We start from the raw sequence: 19,143 nt of genomic DNA, 5'->3' as shown, positions 1-19,143 counted from the left end.
TCAGGTTAAAATTCTCCCTCTAATTCTGGGATCCCTCACATATTGCTCAGTGCTGCGCTGGCGTTGGTTGATGCGACTGGAGTCACGTGTTTTTGCTATTTCAGAAAGTAAAATATGCCTTATACAGGGCAATGTATATCTATGATTCAGCTGTGGCCACACAGGAAATTAAACTTATGTGGGGTCGCCGCTACGTATAGGGGACACATATCTATTTAGCTTTCAACCTCTGGTCTCGTCTACTGCTCGCCTCCCTTCTTCGTCGAATATTTTTACTCCAGTAATCATTGCACGACAGTTGCACTTCTACAAACAATAGTCAGTGAACGAACACCGCAGAGCACAGCCCTCTCCTGTGCCTGACGGACGGACGTTGAAAACGGCTGCTTATCGAATCCAAGGCCTTGGCTGCAACGAGCATGCCAGATAGTTTTCATCTGCATTAAAGAAATCATCTGTATTCAGAAAAGCGCTGCGATATTTCCTTACGTGAATTAGGCTGCATATATATGTTTATGCCATCTCACTTCTTTATATTTTCTGGAAAGCTGATATTTTGAGTGCATTTATGTTCGGTGTATGGTCGGCATCAAAGCAGTTACGTGTGTAAAAAAGTGTTTGTACGCTGTTCCTGGCGTGTAAAGGGCCACAGCTACGCAACCAAGCAGCCGATCTCAGTGGCCTCTGGTGGCTTCTTGTTTAATTATTTCACCCTCATTATATCTGAAGCAGCATATTTCAGGCATCTCGCTAGACTAATATATCCATCTCTCATTAAAGTATATTTCTCTCTCCCTTGTCCTTTCTCGCAAAAAAAAAAAAATCAATAGCGGTTTCAGAAAGCTGGTCGCGTATGGACACTCCTATATTAGCGAACTTCTGGCACCCACCGTGGACGCATCAATTTTCGAATGACGGGGTCAAGGGTCTTCCACATTTAGGACCCTGGGCTGTCTCTGGCGCCCCCCGCGCTCCGCTTTGGTCGCACCGAGCCCGTCTTAGCCTGCGTTAATTCGAGCCCACCGCGAAGGGACGCTTCATCGGAGGTCGCCATCGGACGAAAGCACCACCGAAGCAAAGGTCCGCAGGCCCGCCGGCGGGGTGTGTGTGTGTGGTGCGCCCAGTTGCCAGCCCCGAGAGCAGCGCGGTCGCAACGCGTCCCACACGCACCCGCAACCCTGATGGGCGCGGTCGACGAGGCTAACGAGGCGACACGCTGCAAGCGGCACTGCAGCACGCGCATGCGCAGGACGCCTCGCCCTCAAGTGTCGCGAGCGACCACATCAGTGCCGTGAAAGGTTGCCTTAATGGCGCCGAGGACACTGCGGCCAAAGGCTTGAGCGCCAATCGCAAATTTAGAAACATTTGCGAAATGCTTACAGCTCGCGTTTGACGTACGTTAGTCATTCTTTTAGAGTATAGGCGAACATGATCTGGGGGATGGGTAGAAGGATCATATAATTTTTTTTAATAGCTACAGTGGGATGTAAAGGCTTGCAAGTGCAGGCCGGCAATTGCTCAGCTCGAGTGACTCCTTCTAATCTACGGGGATGCACCTGCCGCCGGGTTAAACGCAGCGTGAGCGGGTCTGCCGTTATATCTAGAGAGATGAAGGCGAGTGTAAGGAGAAGAGGTACAACCCTACCCCTTCAATAAGTCCCCCCCCCCCCCCCCCGTATGCCCACTGAACATACATGAAGTACTTCACGTGTTCCAATGCATTGATGGTGTAGGTTCCGTGATCTTGACCAGCGGAGATTCTGTGTCTGTGCTCCCTTTCTGTCTCTCTCTATCTCTGTGTTTGCTATCTTTACACATCCCCCTTTTCCCAGTGTAGCTAGGGTAGCAAACCAGATTTCGGTTTTGGTAAACTTCCCTGTCTTTCTCCTTTATTGTGTGTGTCTCTCCCCACTACATTGAGCGATTGATGTACCGGTGCAAGAGGAAAGTAATACAGAAACACAGCTGTTTCTGTGGCTATTTTGTAAAAGAATGCAAATAAGCGATGTATGGGAAAGCGCCTGAAAATGAGGCTATGGGTCAGAGCAAAATGTAGCCACGTTGCTGCGTCTACATGAGTATATGGCAGCAACTTGGAGGGTAGATAATCGCTGTACCGACGATCGCGTCTTCCGAAATTCTAATTCAGTACAGCGCCAAGTTGGGCTAGTTGGTGGAAGTTCATCTTGTAATAAGGGGGCTACGGCGCTATAAAAACACGGACAACATAAGTAGAAGTGGACAGGACGCGCTGCTCCTGCGCGCGTCCTGCACACTTCTACTTCTGTTGTCCGTGTTTTTATAGCGCCGTAGCCCCCTTATTACAAGAAGAACTCTAATTTGATCACGAGGCGACGCGCAGGTGCACAGTGACGAGGACTGAGTCAGATCGCTTCGGTCACCTGCCAGCCATGCATGTGTTGGAACGCGTAAGTGAGATAGAGAAAAAATTGGTGCATGCTGTACACGCTGTTCGCTTTGCTATCGAACGCTGAAGGGGACGATACTGCATATTACGCACGCACGAACGCAGGAGAATGACGCAAAATAATCCACACTGAATAACAAAGTGCCAATGGTACGCTACACACTAGGTATAAGGTTGTCTCAGTTTAATACTTGGTCATGCGGTCACATAGAAGCATATGCATATACGCGACTTATAGAGCTGACTGCAAAACGTTTTTGGAGCACAGGAGCAGCGCAAAAATCAAATTTCCTCTCGGATTCTCCACTCAGCCGGAAATGAGAAACGTCGTAGCCGTATGGAGAAACATCATCATAAATTTTGTATTAGGAGGAGGGGAGGAGGAAAGAGAAAAGTAGAAGGCAGGGAGGTTAACCAGAATAACGTCCGGTTGGCTACCCTACAACGGGGGAATGGGAAAGGGGAAAACAAAGATCACAGGGAGAGAGAGGAGGGAAGGAAAGAAGGAAACTGCGGCAAGTTCGCTGACGCGTGTGGTTTTACAGAAATTGCATTAATAGTCACAGATGGTCGCACAAACCCGTCGTCCTTAAGAAACACAAAAGCGCCTTCACCGCTTTATGGGCCGACGGGCGATGGGGGCGGTGTTCCAGCAGCACCTGCACAGAAAGCGGCCGATTGTCCAGATTTTGGAAAGCTTTGGCAAGTTCTTGTCTCTCTAGGGCATATCTTGGACAGTGGAACAGCAGGTGGTCGATGTTTTCTTCGGTGCCACAGACCTCGCACGCTGCACTGTCAGTCACTGCAATTAATGTAGAGTATGCCTTTGTGAAGGCAACTCCTAACCAAAGGCGACAGAGAAGCGTAGCTTCACGTCGAAGAAGTCCGAGTGGAGGTCGGAGTTGCAGGGAGGGGTTTAGTCGATGCAGTCGTGTAAGTCGTAAGTTTGGCGAGTTCCACTCGGTCACTGTGAGACTGCGTGCCAGGTGTCGAAGCTGCCTTGCAGCGTCAGTCCTCGAAAGCGGAATTGGAACGCTGTGCTCTTCTTGATGTGCTGTGCGAGCAGCGTTATCGGCGGAATCATTGCCACTGATTCCACAGTGGCCAGATACCCATTGAAAAACGACCTCGTGGCCTTTTTGTTGGACATCATGGTAAAGTTTCACGACTTCGTATGTCAATTGGTAATGACATCCGTGTCGGAGAACTGACTGCGTGCACTGTAATGCCGGTTTTGAATCACAGAACACAGCCCATTTTCGAGGTCTTTCAGAATCAATGAATTCCAGTGCTCGACGCAGGGCCGTTAGTTCTGCCGCCGTTGAGGTCGTGACATGAGATGCCTTGAACCGCAGTGTCATTCCTCGCGTTGGTATAACCACGGCACCACCAGAACTGCACGACGTAGTCGATCCATCGGTATATATGTGCACGTGGTTGCTGTACTTTTCATGCAGAAGAAGTAAGCTCAGCTGTTTTAGAGCAGGGGCCGGTAGATCTGTCTTCTTCTGTAGTCCTGGAATCATTATATGTACTTGTGGACGGCTCAAAAATCACGGAGGAAACGCTGGCTTGGCCGCAGGTGCGTACCCTGAAGTAAACGACACACGATGTGCACTGACAATACCGCTAAATGTCGAGCAGGGCCTTGCAGCAGTGAGGCTCGCCAAGTGGTGGGAAGGGGTCCTAGCATAATGCCTGAGATGCATACGCATTGTCTCAACGGTAATGTGCGTCGTGATTGGGTAATCCTGCGCAAGGGCAATGGTTTCAGCCGTTGATGCACTGCGTGGTATGGTAAGCCAAGACATATGTTAAGGGCTTGGGCTTGAATACTCTGAATCGTACGCAGGTTAGTCTCGCAGGTGTTGGATATTGAAGGCAGGCTGTATCGCAGGAATCTAACGAAAAACGCCATGTACAACTGTAACATAGCGTGTATAGATACTCCCCAACTTTTTCCTGCAAGGAACCTGAACAGGTGACAGATAGCAGTCAGGCGCTTTTTCACGTAATTGACGTGCGGAGTCCAAGACAGGTCTCTGTCAATTACGACTCCCAAGAACCTGTGACTTCTGCTGTATGGTATAAGTTGTCCGTTAATAGATACGCCGTAACCAGACATTGGCTTCCTCGTGAATGCCACCATTGCGCACTTTCCGCATGAAATTTCAAGTCCTTGTTCACGAAGGTAGCAAGATGTCGTTGTGGCTGCTTTCTGAAGCCGAGCGCGAAGCTGAAGTCGTGTCACACTTGATGCCCGAATGCATATGTCGTCCGCATGGATGGAAAGTCGTACGGTGCTTGGCAGGTTGTAAACTAATCCACTGAGGGTGAGATAGAAAAGAGTCGGGCTAAGCACTCCGCCTTGAGGGACTCATCGGCTACCGTAATGTTCGGATGTCGGGCCATTTTCTGTGTGCACGTAGAATGGTCTCCTCTGTAAGTAGTTGCACACCCACATATACATTTTACCACCAAGTCCGACGGCTTCTAACGTGCTAAGGATGGCTTCATGGGTGACATTATCATAAGCTCCTTTAACGTCTAGAAACAGAGCAGCAGATAGTCGCTTACAGGCCTTTTGGTGTTGCACAAATGTTATCAAGTCAACAACTTCGTCTGTTGACGAACGGCCCCGTCTGAATCCGGCTATAGCATGTGGATAGATTTCATAGTACTCTAAGTACCATTCCAGACGTGTTAAAATCATTCTTTCCATTGTTTTTCCGACACAGCTGGCAAGTGCGATCGGACGGTATGAGGAAATGTCCAAAGGCGACTTGCCAGCTTTGAGAAGTGGAATGAGGCGAGTTGATCTTCCACTCTAGCGGAACCGTACCCGTCTGCCAGGAGTCGTTGTACAAGAGCAAGAGTGCCTTCCGAGCTTGGTCTCCTAGGTCACACAAGGCGCGGTATGTAATACCGTCAGGTCCTGGCGCTGAAGAACGCCTGCACAAAGCAAGCGCAGCTTCTAGTTTTTCCATAGAAAAAGGGCATTCCATGCGGGGATCGCGTGAGAACAGTGGCTGGTCGAGTGTTCCCGTACCCGTTCCATCGGAATTTGTCTCGCCAGCAATCTTTCTGCAGAAAGATTCAGCGACGTCAATATTCCTACATTGTAGATAAAATGCCAGAGATTTAAACGGGTGGCGCTGACCAAAGGTTGTGCGAAGGCCACGAACAGTCCTCCATATAAGCGACAAAGGTTTTCGCGGATCCAGGGACTCGCAAAAGGATGCCCATTGTCGCGAAGCCAGCTTGTTCATGTGACGCTATATTTTCTTTTGTGCTCGTCTAGCCAATTTCAAATCATGACTGGATTTCGTGCGTCTATATCTTCGCTCCGCACGACGGCGAATTTCTCGAAGTTTTGCTAGTTCGATGTCGAAATCGGTGCGGGAAGAACTCCAGAATCAAACGCTTTCTCGTAATTAATGAAAGCTATATATAAGGGTTGGTTATGTTCCGCACATTTCTCTATCATCTGATTGATAGTGTGAATATGGTCTATTGATCTGATCATGCCCAGCTGCCTTCCCCCTTTGCATATCTCCCAAGGCTTTCTTTACTTCTTCCGGCGTTACCTGTGGGATTTCGAATTCCTCTAGACTATTTTCTCTTCCATTATCGTCGTGGGTGCCACTGGTACTGTATAAATCTCTATAGAACTCCTCAGCCACTTGAACTCCTATAATGGGGTACTGGTGCGTAAAGACAAACTGTCTAAAGTCGGACATGCGTGACTTAAGCCCTCTGGCGTTCCACTGAAAGACAGATGCATTCTCGACTTCCTCTTGAAACGACGGCATCTCTCGGGCCGTGGTTTTACCCTAAAGCCGCAAGCACCGGACTCAAGGTGTCCAGCACCTGCAGTGCACTCTTTGCCGACGGGGTTTTCATGCTGCTCAGTAGAATGCGCATGGCGTCCATAAGTGACTTCAGCATCACTATGACTTGGAGATCCTCAGTCGTCGTCCCATCCGCGGTTCGTGAGGTCATTGAGGGCGGCGTAATTTGATGTGACTCCGAGGCAAGTTGTGCTCTTGGAAGTGTAGGCCACTCTTCAGGAGGTGAGAGTGTTGCCCCAGTCTTGGTTTTCGCAGTGTCTGTTTGTGTGGAAGTCGGCGTTGATACGGTAGCCGCTTTGCCTGAAGATGGTGTATATCTTTCAGTAGACGTAACTCTTCGTGCTGCTTTTCGGTGCCGATGTCGTCGTCGCCTGAGAGTAGCGGCAGCCTCTTTGTGTGTTGAATGGTCCCGTACCATATGTTTGAGTACTGCTCGCTCGTTCCTCACCCGCGGGCAATCATTGGATGAGGCCTAATGAGTACCATGGCAGTTAGGGCACTTTAACACGGTCGCGCGGCAGGCATCTGCTGAATGAGATTCGGCGCACCGTGGGCACACGAGGTTATTCCTACAGACACCTTTTACGTGTCCCATCTTGCAGCATTTGTAGCATTGCAGGGGCTTCGGTACGTATGGGCGGACTGGATGGCGGACGTGGCCAACTTTGACGTGTGAGGGAAGGCTGTCTCCATCAAACCACAGCTTCAGGCAACGGGTGTTGCCAAGTCTTGTGATGTGCGTGATAAGAGTGCCTTCTGTAGCTGGCTTTATTAATATTGGTAAGACGTCGGTTATTATAGAAATATCGACATCATAAATGACGCCGATAGTCCCATTGCAGCCAGTAGGTATCATGGATCGCACTTGTAATTTGCGATCTCCGTTACGTGCCGCAGGCTTTGCAGTGCACTACGGTGTAGAACATCTATTGCAAGGACATTCTTCCGTGCGTTTATTCTCACGTCCTTTATCTCATTTGGCGCGATTCCCTCAAGAAACGCAGAAAGGACTTGCCTGTTCAGGAGTCGCAGATTTGACACTGGGTCCACAGGCATGAAGAGCATAGTGTGCGGCCAGCGCTGTAGTGTTGTCTTCACGGTGGAGACACTTGGCGACGATGACCTCCGTAGCAGTCTTCTTTCTGTGGTTCGGCTCATGGCAAGCGTGAAATTGTCGTCCGACGAGTCGACGCTGTCCGAGTACAACTCGGTTGCCTCGCTGTCCGTGTCACTCGACGCATTTCCCCGTTTCCTGGACGCGACCCCACGTGATGACTTGGCTCCAGGAAGGTCTTCAAGGGCTTCTTCGTCCATTGCCACAACACGGGAGCGGCAGCTCCCAGAGTTTGGAAAGAAACAAAGCGAGACAAAGGTACAAGTGTTCTATGATAGGAACACTTCGTCACCGTCGTCGTCGTCGTCGTCCAAATTTTTTTTGTGTTAGAGAATATTTGTATATTCTCCAAGTTTGTATTAGAGAATATACAGAGGCATCGACTGCGACAAAATTACGTTTTTCTCAAGAACTGCACGCTTTGAACACAATTGTGGCTAGGAGTACTAGGCTTGGGAGCGGGCTAGTTGGTAGGGTAGCAAACTGGAGGAGTACAAATGTCGTGTACAAATTAGGACTAAAGATGTCGTATATTCGTCGACTCGCGTGAAATAATATTAATAAGATATATATTGCTGCTTCATTTTTCTAGCCGCTCTTAAATATATATCATGTACGATTCGCTCTAGTGTAAAAAGGAACGATCGTATGTTCCTGTAGCTCAGCTGTAAAACTAATCGTCGCGTTATTGATGCTCTACAGGTAGTTAGTGCCTAGGTAGTTAGTGCCTAGTTAGTGCCTAGTGCCAAACTGCGTAGGTGCAGCCTTCTCCTCTGGCCACCTATTTTCGTTATAACATTGTATACTGTTTATTGTAAAATTCATTTTACAACTGTTTGAAATTTTTATTTTTTAATATGATATATACGCACAACAAAAAGACACAGATTCACGAATCAAACAGACATACGCTAGTAAAGCAATATCTTTTTTCCCGATGGTTATTCTGCGTGATCGAGTACCACCGTCAGGTGCGCGTTGCGTTCTTCATCACTGTTTGAAGTCATTCGATATTATTTCTTTGATCTTTTAAGGTACTCCACGCGGAGGGAGTTGTTCGCGGACTTAATCTTAATAATTTTCTAGTAAGACCACACTCGCTGGTACGTGCCGGTGACACCCGCATCCCTAAGCTGCCACGGAAAGTTAATTACACTCGACACCAAGGGCGAACCGCGTGCAATAAATAACGCGTGCGCCATCAAGCCCCAGCGTCTGTCTCAGTTTTCTTTCCTCTTTACGCACGCTAACGAAACTCTCCCGCGATGTTTCACCCGTAATCAAAGACAAGAACAAAAGCGCGACAGAAATGAGATGAAACTTTCCCGCCTCTGCTCGCTGGTTCTCGGAGGTGCGAGGAAGACGCGCGCCGCTCTTCGCCGGAGCGGAATCTCCGCGCCAGCGTGCAAGGTCCCCAAAAACAAGCGAAGCCCGGTGATGAGTCGGGGAAAAAAAAAAGAAAGGCGAAGCGCGCGCTTCGCCGGAGGCCGAGGACGAAGGGCGTCGGAGAGGCGTTTCCGCAGGCCGCCACGGTGTCTAACGCGAGCGGGCGATGAGCGCAGCGCAAGGCCGGCCGCGAGTTTCGGCTTTATTCAGCGCGCTACAGTGCCGCCGCGCATCGTCGTCCCTCGCTCGCGCTTGCCGTAGCGGCGGCCGCGCGCGAAATTTTTAGCCCCGCTCTGGCGATGTGGCCGCCCCAGAATAGAGCAGCGCCGGGCTTGCGCCTCCAGCGTCCCTCTTCCTCCTCCGTCGCCCCTCGCGCAGAACTGCGCCGCTTCCTCAGGTTGCTTTTAGGTTTTGTGTACTGCTTGCGACGGGGTATGCACTTTGACGCGCTCGCTACTTGGTAAAGGCTTTTGGCAGCAGACACCGGCAAGCGCGGAAGAAGCGTGCGGGAGGCAGCTGCGACTTGGGGGAGCGTCTTCTAAGTCGGCGGCGAAGATTCAGACACCCTTCACCCCCTGGCGTGCGCTTCGTGCCAGGCGAGCATACATAATGAGGTGTAGAGAAGATGATGACGTCACGACACTCTGGTATGAGCCAGGCACTCGGTCCTGGACAAAGATCTTCATTCACGACTGATCAAGTCTCTTTCAGCCGCGGGAGGACGTAACTACGCATATATGCACTTCTGAAAATGTATACGCCATCGTCGCGATAAGATGAAGGCGTGAAGTACGCGTAGTGTGTATACTCAGTTGTGGGTGTTTCGCCTGTGCCGTTGTATTGTTGCATCCCCTGTTGTGTCTCTGTAAGAATGCCTGGCCTGTCTTTGGCATCAGTGAGGTTGATGAAACCTTATTTATGCTCCAGCTCTTATATCGCCAGGCCGGGAAAAAAGGCATTGCCCACGTGAAAACTCAAATTAGATATTTTGCGGCGTCCTTGCGCTGATTCGAGTCTTTCGTAACAACACCGCTATTAGGTAACCAGTGTAATCTGTTTGTCAACTATGAATTAATTAATTCATTCATTCCCGCCTAAACAACCTAAGAAAGTTACCCGCATGATAAAGAACAAACGGCTTTTTTTCAGGAGGTGCTAAATCTGATAGTAAAGTTATTAATCAAGTTGTACCACAAGGCTCCATACTAGGTCCCTTAATATTCTCCATTTATATTATTGACTCAACCACATGTATTAAATCTGTACATAGAGTACTAAACGCAGACAATACTACCATCTACTTGTGTGACAAATCTTTAACTACCTTATCACTTACACTAAACAATGAGCTTGAACAGATTGTTGCATGGTGTTTTCCAATGATTTAATTATCAATTCTACCAAACTCAATGATTTTCCGAACCAGCCAAAGAATACTAACCAGCATGCCTGAGATAACTCTGAATGATCATCACATTCTTGTCTTCGACTGTATCATTTTTGGACATCAAATTAGATTCTAACCTACAGTTTTCTCAACACATTGTCTTCATTAAACAAAAGTGTACCTTCAGTATTAGAGTAGTAATCCAATAAAGAGCACATTTTTTTCCGAAGGCGCGTTATTGCGTTATACTTTGCTTTCATTCTACAGCCACATGAATTACGGCATAATTTCCTGGGGAAATACATATTACTGTCACGTCTCGTCTATTCAGCACTTACAAAACCAAGCAATACGCGTTATCACTAACGGCGGTTTTTCTCGCGAATGCTACTCTGTTACTTCGTGAAAACAATATCATTATTGTGACAAGCTTGCTCAACTGTTATCTTAAAATTCTGTTTTATATGTTACTTACTAAACTGCTTTCAAACAAGTTCATTGATTCCAGCTATCTCATTACTAAGAATAACACCAGATTCGTACGTAACTCCAATTCTCCACTGCCTATGGTTCATTCTAACTATGCAAAAATAACATCGTCGTTCACTGCTATAAAACTATGGAATGGTTTACCCAACACCAGTAAATCTTGATCATCATTTCATGCATATAAATATGCCCTTCAGTTTTTTTACATGTATAACGAAGTTTACATCGTTCATCATATACTAACTTTGCCATTTGTATTTATTGACAGTACTTTTATGTACTATAGCACACATATAAACTGTATTATAGCGTATATTGACAATTGTATATCACTTATATAATTTTTCTATGTTGTATTTTACGCGATTGTGTTTGTTTATTTTACGTAGCTTGCTTTTCTTTCATACGTATCTACATAGTTATTGCTAACTGAGGGCAATGTTGCAGTCTTTGGGATCCTCGTCTGTATATTATCTCTCACCCATTCACTGTATTAAATAATAATAAACTGAAACTAATAACCTAACCGAAAGTGTTAGTGGAGGCAGCATTCGTCGTATCATACGTGCTTACATTGTCACCGCAACCACCAAACGAACAGCTATGTGTATCACACCGTCGTTCTTTCTCGAGACGCCGAATCCAGGAACATTACAAATAGCATGCCCAGTTGCGTTTGTTACTAACACTCCCCAACTTTCTACAGCGTAGTGCCAGCAAGTGTGCAGATGCTACTGTAACGCAGCATTGTGCAAAATGCCGAATAAAACCCGTGAAGCAAGAAGGGGCTTTAGCGACGACGACGACGACGAATTAAGAGGGGACAACGGCGTATGTTGCACGCCTCGACCGTGAAAGAATAACACCGGGCACACGTGCACGCAAGTCGTGGGTTCGCCATTCCACAAATTTCTTAGACACGGCCGAATAAAACGTTTCCTAGAAAACTGCGCAGGCTTATCATGCGAACAAAAATTCAGAGTGGGAACGAAACGTGGAAACATGTTTCCACGTCGGTGCTTCTCTCTTCGCGGCCTTTTTTTTCTTATTTTGTTTCACGTGTCCAACTTTTTAATGTACTGCGTTGCACGAAGCCCGAAAATGGGCACGATGAAACGCACGTTAACTGACTTGGATGAGGCAAGTCAAGAGAACGCACCTCGACAACGACACCCCATGTAAAGAAACACCTCGACGACGTCTGCGAGACCACTCGCACACAGGAGTACATTTGATATGTGCGTGCCATTACAAACATCTCGCCTCCCCTCCTCCGCTTTCGTCTGAGCTTTTCCGGGCCTCGAGATGAAGCCCCGAGATTTAAGAGTTTTAGGAGTCTCGTGTTCTACCGTGAACCAGCCGGACACGTTTCAAATAACGATAAAAACTGAAGGGTATCCATAAACCGTGCGTTCTCTATAAAGTTACTCTATTCTTCTACGAATATTTTCGAAATTCGCTTTTCCTCGGGCGACTTTCCAACTGCTTAAGCAATCATTTTAGGGTGACTCACTGCACTTCATAAGCTACAGTAAGACATAGGAGAAAATAGGGGAAAACGAATGAAACAATGCTCTAAAAAACAAAAGCATTTACTAGACCTAACAAATTCACGCGTCCGCTATCACACGAAAAGACGATAGTGTCATCACTCTATTTAATAAAGGGCATATCAATCAATTATTTTTATCTGAACAAAATCTATAGACCAAACTTTATATGACCCATTATTCGGCACTAGAGATAATATGTATATTGTCGGCGTTCAATAACAGGAGTTGCGTCGCACTAATTCAGAACTGTCGTATTCTTTTTAATATGATATAAGGAGATGTTGGCGCACAATTTAAGGCGCCGGCTACTCCTTATCTCTTGAGTGGTTCCGTCATACATCATATATACAGGGTTCAATCTTACATATCGAATAATATTTTCACACAAGCACCAGCCCTTATCACGCGACGTTTTCACAGGAAGACTATGACGTAAGGGACACATGGTACGCACAGTATACAAGGTAAATGTCTCCACAGTTATGTAGATAAAAGTCTTAAAAGTACAAACGATACTGTCGCCTAATAACACAGTGTCTAGTCTGCGGGTGGTACATACATCATGTAAATGCATTGTCACATACAGTCACAACAGAACAGTCAACGTAACATAATCCACAAACAGATGCATATATACAGTGACATTGAAATGAATGGAACAATGAAAGCGCTAATAACGTCCAACAATGCCGCTGTCTTCAAGAAAAGTCTTTAGTGCTTTTAAAGCGCTCTTCTGCAAGGCCGTTGTTGGCCAATTAAGGGCCCAAAAGTTTCCTTAAACTGAAAGGTCTGCGGTCTAATTTAATTAGCGCTGATTTAAGTCGGCATCTTGGTGTGTCGTGATGTGGGCAATCTAGAAGGAGGTCTATCTTCGTATACAAATACACAGTCACATTCGGGGGTTTCCGCACGGCCAATTCTATGTAAGAAATGCTTTGTGTAGGCAGTGCCTAGCCTTATTCGATGAATAAGGGTTTCCATAGTTCTGTCTAATGACAATGAAAATTTGAATTCAATAAATGGATCAATATGGTATAAGTCTGAGCTCTTAGAATTCTGGTAAAATCAAGTGTTTCTAGACATTTTGAAAAATGCTGTCTTTATAATGCAGCGTAATTCATTCTTTGATATTGGGAGCGGAACCGTATCACCTTTGAGGTGTGCTTGTCGTGCTGCTTCATCGGCTGCTGTGTTGCCAGGAATGTTGCAATGCCCTGGTATCCACTGGAATGCTATTGCATGTTTCGCTTCGCTTGCCTTTGTGAGGTTTTAAAGTGTTTCATATATTATACTGTCACTGAATGTTTTCCCCTTTGTGCTGCAGAGTGATGTTAGAGCCACCTTTGAATCGCTGAAAGTTACCCATTTTAGCGCATGCCGTACTGACAATATAAATTTTATCGCACATAGGAACTGTCGTATTGATTAGTTACTCTTTACTTTGTTGTCTGGACGATATGAGCGTGTCACAAAGCTGCATTTCTTAAGTAACGATAGTGTCACCTCCCTCGATATGTCCGAAAGCGCCAAGAATAATTACTTTTGCACACGCTTTGCGCATGACTGTCGTATAAGGTGCCTTCTGAGAGAAACTAAAGCTTAACGTGATCCAATTCAGGCCCTCAAGGAAAGCGCTCTATATGAGTCCAGATATACGGAGCACGTTGTGGTAACAAGGTTACCGCACGCGCACACCATGCTTACGTTCGTTTCCTTTTTTTTTAACAGTGTAGATATGTGTAAGGTCCATTCGCTAAAGCGTGGCCCTCTGGTTTTGTGTGCATATCTATAGCGCCGCAGCAAAGATGCCACTCGTGTACTGTATGTACATATTACCAAACGTGAACTCACGTGTCGAAGGCTCGCAGGTAACGCAGGTAGCGTAGATCTCTCCCCGGGTCAAAATACGGCGGCTCGGATCCGTCAGAAATGGCAGCTCGTCACAGATCACGTGGGACCTGTAAGAAAAAGTCAACGCGTTCAAGTCCGCACTGCAATCTATAGGGGAGGGGGAGAGAACGAGAGTAAGGAAAAAAAAAGAATAGAAAGTAAAATGCAAGCTGACGAGCACGGGATACGCATTTAGAATGGTTTAGTATGACAGCGATCTTTTCAGGGTGTTATTCCGCCCTATGTATACTGCCGTGTCGTCATTGTTGTGATATATGAATAGATTATAGCCTTAATTTAGATCAATCATTTCCCAGGGTCTGTCTCTTCAGGTACATACAGGTACGCATCCCTTTCAGAAACTTTCTGACAGCGATAAGCTAATACAGAGATAAAGGAATGGCTAAATGAGAAATATAGTGCACATATAACACTCCCAAACAGGGCTTGAGTGTTTAAAGCTACTGGCGCTTTCCTGAAAGAAAGTTGGAGCAACCACATCGAAAGTGTCTCACGCGTACTGTCGTCGCTGAGTCGCTATGTCCATTTCAGTGGGTGCATAATGCCCACCGCGTAACGCCTCACGTCAGGGTGATATCGGCGTTTCTCTGCAGTCTAATTTAATTCATCGACTTGCAGTCAACCTCCATCGCGGGTATATGTGGGATTCGGGCAGCGGAACCTCGGGACGACCACTGCGCCGGCTCGCTGCCATGGTTTATACTGCGATGTCACGAAAGAACAAATTTACGGTATACAGTATTCGGCCCGCATCTCAATCGCCTGTATACAATCCTTGCTAAAGAATGCGCGGTGCGTTCCCGACCGCATATGCGTCGACTGCACTGCGGTTTCTCGGCCACTGCAGTGCGTCGTCATCCCGTGCATGCGCCAGCACTTGCACGCACCGAACGCGAATCACGTTCGCACTCCACCCGGCCTCGTCTTTATCGCGTTTCATAACGATGCGCACAACGACCTCCGGCTGTCAGTCCGCTTATGAAAAGCGCAAGGTCGCTGCGCCTTGTTCGTCAGCCACAAGGGGCCACATACATCCCGCTCCTGCTCGTTGACCCCGAAGGCTTCCATGTAGGGGGTCTAATCGAAGAGGACGGAAAATGTGCTGCACAAAAGTTTTAATCTCGTCAATGACCCTGTCACGCACGTGCAACGCCTATACCAACGGTCCCAGGCAGGCGCGGCCGCACACATATAGCGGACGAAGAGGGACACGTCGACGCTTCGCTCATTACTCATTCACAAGTTTCATTCGGCGCGGGAGCATCGGGTTTGTCGGGACGGCCTCGAGGACGCTCTTGTTTTCGTACTACTACGATCTCCGCCCCCTATAGCGCCGCGATCGACGACCGCGCCCCGACGTTCACACGCCCACGCCTGGCGCTCGCCGCCGCTTCGAGGAGCGGCCGGTCAGCGCACACTCCCATGGCGCGAGCCCGCACGAGGCATTTCGACCTCGCATACGCTGTTTCATGCTACGCAGTACGTGTCACGACATCACCAGCGGATCCGTGCGATCCGGTCAGCTCCAAGCCGCCTAAACATTCAGCAAGAAAGATAACTATTAGATGACAATCTACTCAAGGACAATTGTGTGCTTCATATAGCTTATCAAGCCAGACATGGCAGATTGCCGCTTCGAATTTCGACGCTTCTTGGTTGAAGAAAGGTGGCTTCTTAGAGAAGGAAATGACCAACAAACTTAGAGCCCAAATCACCCAGCCGATGTCACTCCGGCGTCATGAATGTGAATTGCCTTAATACTGCATACTTGTTTTGATTTCTTAGATACTTTTTTCTCTTTTTACTTGTCAGGAAAAGCTTTCATAAACTGCCAGGTCGTGTCTTGCGTTTCGCGTTCACTTACAAACGCAATATGTAATAATCATTACTTAATAATCGATTAATTACCTTTGACCAGGTGTTACCGTTATATGTGAGGTCAGGAGAATCAAACGGAAGGATCCTTGTGACGTAGAAGGAATATCAAGGTGACGCTGTCGCCCTTCCTTTGTTTTCACGTCGTTTTACAACACATCAAGACTTGAGTGGCCGTAGAAAACGGTGCATTTGGTATTCTGTAGCAGTGGTAATCTAATCATTTCGCTGAACATCATGCTGTCGTTAGTGTCCTCTTAAGTAAGTACCATATGCATTTTGTGGGGACATTATTCCACATCAACTTATAATTCCTGTCACCTACGTTCAGCTGTAAATAATATGTAAAGAGCTAAACTAAACTAACAGTAGCATATCGTCAACACACGATGGAATATACCTCGGTACAAGAGCCAGTGAGTAGTGTAGTAGCTGAGCGCACAGCGACGAACGTTCAATAAAGCATCGGTGAAGGAGAGAGACATAAGCACAGAACACAGGCGCAGCACTTGCTGATTCCACAGCTATTCTGCTGACACGAGACGCCAGCAGTTCACCCAGAGCGGTAGCACGGAAAGTTTGTCCAGGCGCTACACGTGCTCGCTATGGGATTCCGACTATAACGCTGTTTCGTCTTACAGCTATACAGTGTTCGACAGAGCAGCTGCCACTCGCGAATAAACGAGATTGGCGCAACCTATCCAGGCGTTTTCGAAAGCCCCGTTCGATGGACAAATTGGGCGAACACCTGCTTTCTATTGCTCAATTCACTGCAGTATAGCGACGCGCTTAGCCGCCTGCATAGCATATATACCTCGATAAACAGAATGAAAGCTAACCGCGTCGCAAAGGCACGATTTCCAATGTAACTGCACAACGCAAGCTGAAAGAGACCTCACAAAACTCTCATTGTTTCAGGCGGCTACGACTGAGTTTTGTTGCATATTGTTAGCCTAATGGCTGCTAACACCAAAGGCGTGGCGCCACTTCTATCGACCAGTCTCTTCCCTGCCGCACTGCAAGGTCAGGTGAAAGTGTGGGCCACTCGTTATTAAGTATTGCGCAACATATATCGCCATTGTTGAACACCCTTTTGCGCGTTATCTTGTTCCGTATTCCGCAATTTAGTCGGTACGGTTCGTATGAATCGAATAGGCAGAATTAACAGAGAATGAAAGAAGGACTTCCTTTTTCTCTTTTTATTGTTTTTTTATGTGATATCCTTGTACTAGACTCTCGCGGGTTTTTGTTCTTCGTGTCGACGCTAAATAAAGCCGGACGATCTTGAAGGAAATGTCATCAAAGGCGTGGGCGTACAGATTCTTATTGTACAGGGTGTCCCAACTATCGTGCACCAAGATTTAAAAAGATGCAAATGCCACGTAGCTGGACAGAACCAAGGTAATGTTGTTCGCCATCGCTGGAGATAATCAGAGTATCTTTTGCATTCCGCCCAATTGCATAAGTGGTCTTAATTAATTAATTAATTAATTAATCAAATTATCAACTATTATAATTCGAGGAAAATTGTCAATGAGAAAATTGTAGAGCGACATGAAAAACTCCCGATACAGCTTTCTGTTCCTCAATACGTGCTACATAAAAGTGTTTTTCCGAGCGTGAAAGAAGCCCGCGAATACACAAAAAGTGCCTCGAGCGGCCAGTGGCGCGGCAGTTTTGCGTGTATTCGCGGGCTTCTTTCACGCTCGGAAAAACACTTTTATGTAGCACGTATTGAGGAACAGAAAGCTGTATCGGAGTTTTTCATGTTGCTCTATCATTTTCTCATTGACACTTTTCATCTAATTGTAATCTTTGAGAAGTTGATTAATAAACCTAATTGTGCAATTAGGCGGAATGCAACAAACAATCTGAGTATCTCCAAGCGACGGCAAACAACATTACCTTGGTACTCTCCAGCTACGTGGTGTTCGCACATTTTAAATTTTGGTGCATGATAGCTGGGACACGCTGTATACGCGTCTCCGCAAGCGTTTTAATGCAATAGCAACAAATAATGTGATAGCAACGGGTGCGGTGAGGGCGACGGAGCTGGGAAAGAGGAGCACCGGAGTGGTGTGACGTAGAGGCACGTGACAGATCGAGCAGTGGTGGCCCTTACGCAGCTGGCGGCGGCCGTGCTGGAGTGCGCAATGCTCTCCGCCACCATTCTCAATATGAAGACAGTTCTGACAAAGCGATTTCAATGGGCGATCATCGAATTGTAGGACGCCGTAATTCTCTCGCATTACAGTACCTCGGGGATATAGCATGAGCACAGTTTCGCTTCCTTGTCTTCGCATTCGGTTCAGGGCACCCTGCAGAAGCTTTCTCATTCCTCCGCAGGGCGGTGTACGTTCTCGTGCGGGGAAGGTGAAGCACGAGGCAGCGGCGCGTGCGCCTCGCGTGTCCCGCCTATTGGAGTCAAGGCGAAGCGTTCCCCTGCAGGAGCGCCCGACACACGCGGGGAAGCACCCCCCCTCAGCAGGCTGAAGAAGCGGGGGTGCGCGGAGCAGCCTTGCAGAGCGTCACGTTGGCGCAATACGCACACTGACGACGTCTTGGCTCCTCCTCCCATTGTGTCCACGCGGAGAGACGCCGTCGATTGTTCTTCGCGCATTCGAGAAAACTCTGCGAGTGCCGTTTTCGAACACACAAAGCGGCACGCTCCGCACGTGCGGACTGAACACCGACGTGCACCGTCAATTGAACAGATAATATATTTTCGCTTTTTTTTTTTTGTACGCTCTATTCATTCATTTGATATCCATATCCTTTGTGTCTGTGAGCTAGCTTTAGGCTTCGCACTGCCGAAGAGCATAGCAGTAAGATAGTGACGTTTCGCGCGCTATTCTGCTCCTCAGAAGCGTTCCGAAAAATCGTAATCTGATGCCGTTTCCACCATTGAGGCCGCTGTAACCCGCACGAGTTAACTTCTGCTCTGTGCTCAGGCGAGGAGAAGGAGGAGGAAGAAAGAAAGTGAGAAGGCAGGGATGTTAACCAGGAATGCGTCTGGTTGGCTATCCTACTCGGGGGACGGGAAAGATGGAACAGAAAGATGAGATAGAGAGATGAGGGGGGGAGGGGGGGAGGAAAGACGCGGTGAGCTCGTGTATGGACGCGGGAGGCAAAGGCCAGCAGGGACACGC

The 19,143-nt window shown here is 47.5% G+C and overlaps 1 protein-coding gene across 2 annotated transcripts in view; it reads right to left on the bottom strand.

Moving 5' to 3' along the window:
- The window catches only part of mrj (DnaJ heat shock protein family (Hsp40) member B6 mrj), a 191,959-nt gene that overhangs the window by 127,356 nt on the left and 45,460 nt on the right, over positions 1–19,143 (bottom strand). For both annotated transcript variants that reach the window (XM_075679999.1, XM_075679998.1), the window contains one exon: positions 14,060–14,166. The gene's annotated coding sequence lies outside the window, so the exon portion shown is untranslated. The remainder of the gene's footprint in view (positions 1–14,059; positions 14,167–19,143) is intronic.

Source organism: Dermacentor variabilis, chromosome 2 (genome assembly GCF_050947875.1).
Source record: "Dermacentor variabilis isolate Ectoservices chromosome 2, ASM5094787v1, whole genome shotgun sequence".
In the NCBI taxonomy this organism is placed as follows: Eukaryota; Metazoa; Arthropoda; class Arachnida; order Ixodida; family Ixodidae; genus Dermacentor; species Dermacentor variabilis.
Note: the sequence above shows the minus strand (reverse complement) of the source record. Positions and strands in the feature narration are given on the sequence as shown.